Raw genomic sequence first — 9,367 nt, forward strand, 5'->3', positions numbered from 1 at the left:
GTAGCTGGGATCAGGTCAATAATGCCCTTGGGAATATTTGTTTTTTCACAACACATTACGAGAGGTATTGTGTTAAGTGTTGGTTTGAAATATTTAGGTGGGCCTGTTTACTAATTGGCAAGACAATCATTTAATGGTATTTGATTGATTGTAAATTGGGCCTATTTGGGGAGTGCTATGTGGATTTATTGATTGGGAAAAATTAATATTTTGGTTAACTTTGAAAATATTTTTCCTTTTGTTGGATAGTTTTTTTTCCCCCTGGTGCTGGAGACGGGAACACCAAGATTGTCCTGTGGTCAAGGTTCTGGTACCTTGATGAGGGTTGAGATTTTGATGCACATGATCAGTTAAGGTGAGTGTGAGACTGGGTTAAGTTCTCTGGAGAAAAGTGCGATTTAGACCGCCAGAGCTATGTAAACCCTGTGCTAGGCAGTAAAGAGATTAATGCTGTTTATTATTTTGGTTTGTTATTTTAGTTTATTGTTTTTGCTGTGTCTGATGCGGGTGGACTGATTAGCAGTTGAGCTGCATGTGGGCATACCGAGGACCAGGGTTAAGATTAGTTAACTGGTCTATTAGTTTAGAAACGGGCAGCTCCTTAACGTATGTTTTCTTCCGGCATCGTAGCGCTGTCTGTATCTTTGACTGTCCATTGGTCATGTGCAGTCAAGGGAATTTGGGTAAGTGGGGATTAATAATTTGTTTGATTGGGCTCTTTATCAATTGATTCTAACTGGTAGGTAATTTGGTTGGCTCAGTAGAAATTTGGAGTTGTGTGTTTTTTTTTTTTAATTATTATTATTACAAAAATGGATAGGTTGGAGGAGTTTTTTGTTGTGCCTACAGAGGAAAGACTTGATTATCTTACAAAGGATCAGCTGTGGAGTGTTATTGAACATTAACATTTTGAGGTATCTTTAACAAAGTACTAAATTAAAACAACTTCGGAAAGTGGTTAAAGAAAAGCTGGTTGAAAGGTTAATATTGACTTTAGATACGCAGTCTGATGAGGAAGTGCTGTCGCCGAATGCCACTTCAACTCTGCATATGTTTGTGGGCATTAAAACTGGTGGGTTAACTTTTGAGCAGCAAAAGGAAGTCATGAAAATTCGAAGTTAGGAACGTGAATTAGATTGCCAATTAGAACAGGTAAGAACTCGAGAACAGGAACGAGAGTGTGAGCTAGTTTGAAATCTCTGCAAAGAATTGAAGAAACTAAATTGGCACAAGAAGCAGAACGTTTGAGATTGATTGCTGAGGGAAAAATGCCAAGTGGGGGTGCTGGTTCCTCAGGTGACCAGTCAGGTTCAAATGTTGTGATGCTGAGCGCACTCTTATTGCAAAGTGTTTTTGAGGGTAAAGCACAAAAGCACTTTTATTTTTATTGCGTAAAAGATGCTGTTTTAAAAGCATATGAGCTCATCCCTGAAGCTTACGATGCCATTTTAGGGGTTGGAAAAAGGGGGAAAAACAAACTCATGTCGAGGTGGCTAGAGAGCTTACCGCTCATTTTTCCCGTTGGTGTACGTCTGTTGGCGTAAATTCTTTTTAGAGTCTTTGCAATCTGATAGTGCTGGAACAATTTTAAAAACATTGTCCCTGACCAAATTGCCACGTTAACAAACACAAGGTAGAAACAGCAGCCGAAGCCGCAGTTCTTGCGGATGAGTTTGTGTTGACTCACAGAGGTAATAGTGAATATAATCGCAGGAAATATCTGGAATATCAAATATGAGGGTGGGGGTTGAGCCATGTGTTAATACACACTGCATTAAAAAAATCAGTAAACATGTTTAGGCCGAGAGATTATAAGACTAGTCTTCCACTGGCCACGATATGATACAGAGGTTGAAATACTTGCTTAATTCACGGACTTATGCAGCCGAACTGCTCCGTGTTAGAGCTCCCTGTAACTGGGAGAATGGGATGAGAAAATCTGAATCTGGATCAGTGACTCCAGGCAACGTTCTACATGGTTTGTGTATGCAGAGAAAATGTCTTAGTTTCTAAACATATTCTACATTTTTGTTTTATAATAAACAAGTAGTTTGATTCATGAAACAACCTGTTTTTATGACATTTTGGTCGCATTAAAAAACGATTCCATTCAAGTTGTATCAACATGCGCCTTCGAAGTTGTGGCATCTGTACGCACCGTGGATCAACTCAAAACAAGTATGCACTGAGATTACTGAAAAACTGTTTGAAAAACATCTTAAGTTGACTCTGACATTGTCAATGAGCACAGCACATGATGACAGATATGATGCAGGTACAAGTGTTGGACTTTGCTGCTTTAGGTAAGACAGTGGTTATTCTTCATTATTCATATTGGCTGCCATGTTGATGGAAAAACAAATCATGCATATTCATGTTATTGATTCTTTATTATAAATGTGACATGAAGACCTACTTTCTAAATATCTGTTTGGTTACCATGTTGTTTTGACATCAGTGTTGTACAGTAGCTAGCATGACCTGTAATGTCACTTGTATGCAATGCATGGCTTATTTGTATGGAATGCATAGCATAGCAGAAGAGAAAGTTACCCAGGAGAGCACAAGCTTTATCCCCAATGACTTGGTGTTTGGGCATAGAGTGAGAGGTCCTTTAGTGACTCTGCAAGATGAGTTGGTAAAACCCGAGTCGCCAGTGAACCTGTTGGAGTATATTAATGGGTTTCAACGCAACTTACACTACCGGTCAAAAGTTTTGAAACACTTGACTGAAATGTTTCTCATGATCTTAAAAATATTTTGATCTGAAGGTGTATGCTTAAATGTTTGAAATTAGTTTTGTAGACAAAAATATAATTGTGCCACCATATAAATTTATTTCATTATAAAACTAACATTTAATAAAAAAAAAAAAAGTTTTTGAAATTGATGACTTGGACCAAGTAATAAAGAAAAGCAGCCAATAAGTGCCCAGCATAGATGGGAACTCCTTCAATACTGTTTAAAAAGCATCCCAGGGTGATACCTCAAGAAGTTGGTTGAGAAAATGTCAAGAGTACATGTCTGCAAATTCTAGGCAACGGGTGACTACTTTGAAGATGCTAAAATATAACAGTTTTGATTTATTTTGGATTTTGTTTAGTCACAACATAATTCCCATAGTTCCATTTATGTTATTCCATAGTTTTGATGACTTTACTATTATTCTAAAATGTGAAACAAAAATGATAATAAAGAATAAGTGTTTCAAAACTTTTGACTGGTAGTGTACTTGTAGCAGGTAAGTGAAAATTTGGGTAAGGCCAAATCAAAAATGAAATCCTGATTTGATCATAGAGAATTTAGCCCTGGTGATCAAGTGATGCGTTGCTCCCCATTACAGGTTCACCCCTTTTAGTGAAATTTGTGGGCCCTTATACAGTGCATCAGGTGTCTGAACAAAATTATGTACTGTCAACTCCTGACCGTAAAAGATCTACAAAGCTCTGTCAAGTAAATCTATTGAAACCTTATTACAGTCATGCGTCTAGTTCGGAAGCCGTTGTCCAAGGCACTGAAGTGAAGTCCTTTGCGCTGGTAACAGAAAATGTGTCCACCTCATCCGCGCATATGGTGGCAGCTTGTGCTGAGGAGGGGAATGTTCCTGATGACTGTGTTGTCCAGCCTCAGCTTCGTAATTCAGAAAAATTGACAGAGTTGGAAAATATGTTTGGGCATTTGTCGAAGGGAAACTGTGCTGAATTTGAGTTTCTTTTATCTGAGTTTCTGTCACTCTTTTATGATATGCCATTGCGTACGGATGTAATGCAGCATGATATAGATGTGGTGGATTGTCTGCGTCTCTGCCTCTGCGTCTGAGACGTCAATCCACACATCTTATCCCATGGCTTGTTGAGCGTGATACCGTGGAGATATAGTGCGTGTGGAGTCTTCATGCTATTCTCTGCAGCATCCATGCACAATTCACCACACGCCCCACCGAGAGCGAGAACCACATTATAGCAACCACGAGGAGGTTATCCCATGTGACTCTACCATCCCTAGCAACCAGGCCAATTTGGTTGCTTAGGAGACCTGGCTGGAGTCACTCAGCACGCCCTGGATTCAAACTTGTGGCTTCAGGGGTGGTAGTCAGCATCTTTACTCGCTGAGCTACCCAGGCCCCCCTGCCCCCCCTTTTATTTCCTTTTATTACATATTTTGATTTTTGTTACTTTGACTTTAACATAAATATATATATATATATATATTTTTATTTTATCCTCATTTGGCCTCCCCTTCATGTTACTCTGCCTTGAGCTGGATGGAGAGCACACATAAATGCTAAGCATGAGATGAATGAGAGACCAAAGAGTTCATTGATTGGGATTATCCATTTCTACTCTTGACTGTGCATATTGTCTCAATTGCACTCACCATATCTGCTACTCTGCCACACCATTTCTGTTCCTTAACCGTGCAATGAATCATTTCTTGCTGTCTGTGTTATTCCAAGAACAATTTTTAAAAAGGGCTATTTTGCCATCCTCCACTTTTTTTCTCTGCTCCAGCAAAGGAAAGAGCTCTTCTTGGCTTGGTGGCAGCCTTGTCTGGTGAACATTAAAGCTTTGAGACTGGAGCCAATTGTCTGCTCATCAGCAGTATGGAGTCGTCTTTTATTTTTTTTCTCTCTCAATCTAGGGGGTTACAAACCAGATGCTACAAGGCAGGCTATCAGAGTTTTCTCATGCCAGGGCTCTTCAGTTGTTTACAATAGCTTCCATATAATTGCAATAGTTCACGAAGCATGCATGACAGACTGAGTCATTTGTACTGTCTGGCTATGCTGAGTTCCTGTCATCAAGTGGCTCCTGGCTGCAGTTTTCATTGGCAGTCAGTAGTTCAGTTGCCCAAGTCATTATTTGAATATGTTTCAAAAATACATGGCATTGAGAGTGTTGACACAGCTGGAGACCTGACTGCATTATATAAATAGCATGAGCTGGACATGATGCACTCAGATGCACCCAACTACTTGGACCTTCCGATGTGGCATTTGAATGCATAAATACAGTACACTCACAGCTAAAAAATGTTTATTGCTGTATTAAAATAATTTATTCAGTGTGCTGGGGACCATGCATGTTCATGAAATTGAATGGCTCTACTTTTGCAACCAACAAATATTGACATGATGCTCCACTGCTTGTGAGGGATAGATACAAATCCCAGTGATCTGTTTTGGAGTGACCAATGGCAGTGTCCTGGAAATGGTCAAATGGTCAGCTCTAGGTTAAAGAAGCACAAGAGGTAATCTGAGTGAGCAGAAGGGAAGGCTGCATTAGACTTTTTCAGAATTGTCTTTTTTTTTGTTTCACAAAATATTATCCAACTTAGGACACTGTGAATTTGGAAACAGTAGGTTGAAGGTTTTGCTGCTAAAATAAATCAGTTCTTACCGAAATCTGGACAAGGACAGGCCGAAAGGGAGGACCTTGTACTGATACGCCTGACCCTCGAATGCAAACGGCAGGAAGGGACTGTGTCGAGGTAGAATCGAGGCGTGAAAGTACACATCCTTCAGGTTTACCGCCGTGAACCAATCTTGATGCCGGACGCTCGCCAGAATGCATTTTTGCATCAGCATTTTAAACGGGAGTCTGTGTAAAGCCTGGTTCAGTACACGCAGGTCCAAGATTGGCCACAACCCACACTTTTTTTAGTATGATGAATAAGGGCTGTAAAACCCCTTCTTCATCTCGGCCGGAGGGACAGGTTCTATCGCACCCTTCCGTAGGAGGGTAGCAATCTCTGCGCGCAAGGTAGCAGTGTTTTCGTCCTTCACCAAGGTGAAGTGGATGGAACTACCCTGGACGGACACCTGGCGAACTGAATCGTGTAGCCGAGTCGGACAGTCCGGACCAGCCATCGCGACGGATTGTAAAGCGCAAGCCACGCATCCAAGTTCCGCGCAGGGGGGACCAAAGGGTCAGCGTCGTCGGACGCACTGGCAGGTGGGGCCTTGTGGCGGGGCGGAGCTCGAGGTGCCACACCATGTTGTGGCCGTGCTGAGTCTAGGGACATCGAAGCACTTACCTGGCTCCTTGTGACCACCCCCGGAACAGCCTGGGACGGGGGAGGAAGAGGCCTATCCTCGCAACCATGGAGACTGTCACATCAGGGGCGGACGTGTGCCACAGCTGGGCGCACAGGGGCGGGGAGACCGCCGCTGGAGTGCCAATCCTGCAAGGGAAAACAGGTGGACGGTGGTCGTGATGACGACCGTGCACACTGGGTATGTGACCCAGGGAAGGAGGAAACCACTCTTTTGTTGAACTGTTGGGTACCGCAGCCACTTGTGCATACGGCGAAATCAAATAAAAAGGCAACAAAAGATTCTCCACCCGGCCCTCCACCAGGGGATGGGGTGGTCTTACTACCAGCTCCAATGCAGTGGGTTTTGTCGACCCTGGGTCGCCCGTCTCAGGGGTGCTTTGATGACCTTCGTGGGTTCTTGGTGGCTGGCTGTGAGATGGGTGGCATCTGCTTCCTGCGGTGGGCTGCACGCTGGGGCCGGGCCGAAGGGGCGGGCTGTGGCGGAGCCGGTGCAGTCACCGCAGGGGGACGCCCTTGGTGACAAGCAGACTGGGTGTGGATCTTGAGCCACGCTGGGGCAAGATATGCCAGGTAGCCTCCGTCTGCTGCTTCACCGTCGAGAACTGCTGGGCAAAGTCCTCGATGGTGTCGCCGAATAGGCCAGCCTGGGAGATGGGGGCAGCAAGGAACCATGTCTTGTCGGCCTCACCCATCTCGACCAGTTTGAGCCAAAGTTGGCACTCCTGGACCACTAATGTGGACATTGTCTGCCCGGGAAACCGCTCCATGACCTTCATCGCTCGGAGAGTGAGGTCGGTCGCCGAGCGCAGTTCCTGCATCAGATCTGGGGCGGAACTACCCTCATGCAGTTCTTTTAGCGCCTTGGCTTGGTGGACCTGCAGGAGAGCCATGGCGTGCAGGGCAGAGGCAGCTTGTCCAGCAGCACTGTAGGCTTTGGCCGTCAGGGACTACGTGAACCTACAGGGCTTGGACGGGAGCTTTGGGTGTCCGCGCCAGGTAGCGGCGCTCTGCGGGCATAGGTGCACCATGAGCGCCTTATCCACCGGGGGAATCGCCGTATAGCCCCTGGCTGCCCCGCCATCGAGGGTAGTGAGGGCGGGGGAACTGAGAAATCAGGACTGGGCAGTAAAAGGTGCCTCCTACGATTTTGTCAGCTCCTCGTGCACTTCCGGGAAGAAAGGCACTGGAGTGGGGCGTGGCTGTTTTGAGCGGCGCTGCGAGCCCAGGAACCAATCATCGAGCCACTAGGTTCAGGGGAGAGTGGAGGGTTCCACTCTAGCCCAACGCTCGTGGCCGCCCAGGAAAGCATGTCCGTCATCTCTGCATCAGCCTGTGACTGGGCAATCGACCCCAAAGAGGGGAGCCCAGCTGAGGCTTCTGCATCCAACTGGACAAGCCCGCTCTCCAATGCTGTGCTCGAGAGCTCATCAGCTTCGCGGGATCTGAACAAGAGGTCGATCTCGCCGTGAGACCTTTATCAAAGACCAGAGGTGTTTCGGGCTCCCAAGATTGACCCCTAGTGTCACTACGGCACAACGTCGAGTGAGTGACAGATAAGTAACCTAAATATCTTGTAAATATCAATGTTGTTTCTAAAGCAAAATAAATCAAATTGATCCTGTTTTAAGGATTTTTAGATATTTTTACACGAAAACAATAAAATTATTATCAAGAATACGACGTTTGCCCTAATATCAAAGGTCTTACTAGAAAAAAGAAATTATGATCCAACGTGAATTTTCTTGATGAAAAAATATGACCGTGCCTTCTAACATGTGCATGTAAATAGCTAGAAATAGCATTTTAGCTTCGCGTAAAGCTGACAATTTACACAAGGGTTATTTCTATTTATTCTGTTCGAATGTACTTCAAACTTACTTCTCTGTCTGCTCGTATAAATGTAACACATCATAAGAAAGTGTTTCACCACTGTTCAAATGCACTTTGGATCGCATAATTTATATGTATAAATGTTTTCCATCTGAAAGGACTAAACATTAAATGAAACAAATGACAATAAAATGCAAAGTAATCTCTTCAGTTATCAAAATACATTTTGAATGTAACTGTATTCTAATTACCAATGATTTAAATTGTAACTGTAGTGGAATACAGTTACTTATATTTTGTATTTTAAATACGTAATCCCGTTACATGTATTCCGTTACTCCCCAACCCTGCATGTTACCAGGCACAATCATATTTTTTCATCATGAAAATTCACGTTGGATCATAATTTCTTTTTTTTTTTTCTAGTAAGTCCTTTGATATTAGGGCAAAAATCGTATTCTTTATAATAATTTTTGTATTGTTTTCTTGTAAAAATATCTAAAAATCCTTAAAACAAGATCAATTTGATGAATCTTGTTTTAGAAACAACACTGCTTAAGATATTTAGGTTTTTCAGAGTATGTATTTTTAACATGTGTATTTTGTCTTTCTGTACTGGCAGAGTTTTTATAGTCAAAACAAGTGAAAAAAATCTACCGTGCTGAAGAAGTAATCCAAAGTATTTAGAATATGTTACTGACCTTGAGTAATCAAACGGAATATGTTACAAATTACATTTTACAGCATGTATTCTGTAATCTGTAGTGGAATACATTTAAAAATTAACCCTCCCAACCCTGTCAGTGGAGTAAAAATTTAATTTTGGAGTGAAAATGCAACCACCGAATCATACTCGCCATTGTTTATGTGAATATGATTACTTCCTGGTTCCCACAGGACCAGAATCCGTGTCTCAGAGGTTGCTCATGCAATGTGCTATCAGTTTGCATTGTTGCAAAAATATCTGATGGGGGATGGTGCTTGTCAGTAATTCAGCAGAATGAGTTTCATTACAGGGTACATAAACTTATGGAAGCAACATGTCGATTTCCCACACATTCATGTCGTTTTAGATGCTAGGAATGGTACACTCTTAGGAAAAAAAGCCTTTATGCCAAAAGGGTTCTTTGGGTTGACAATTGCTTAATGTGAGTATGTATGTATGTATGTATGTGTATGCATAAATTACATTATTGAAAGTTTTGTTTATAAATAGTTTTGAAAACTACATCACATTACTTTTGCATTTCATACTGCAGAAAACGTTTACAATTGTTGGGCACTTCGTTCAGGAGTGGGTTTGGTTATTAGCAATAATTAATAATTATCAAGGATAATTATTCATAATTAAAATCAATAGAACATTGATTAGAATCAATGTTAGCTTTTTAATCCTTTAAATCAACAATTATCAAAGATAACCATCAATTATCAAATTCAATAGAATATTAATAAGGATTATTATCGCCGAGGCACCACC

Source organism: Myxocyprinus asiaticus, chromosome 18, assembly GCF_019703515.2.
Source record: "Myxocyprinus asiaticus isolate MX2 ecotype Aquarium Trade chromosome 18, UBuf_Myxa_2, whole genome shotgun sequence".
Taxonomy (NCBI): Eukaryota; Metazoa; Chordata; class Actinopteri; order Cypriniformes; family Catostomidae; genus Myxocyprinus; species Myxocyprinus asiaticus.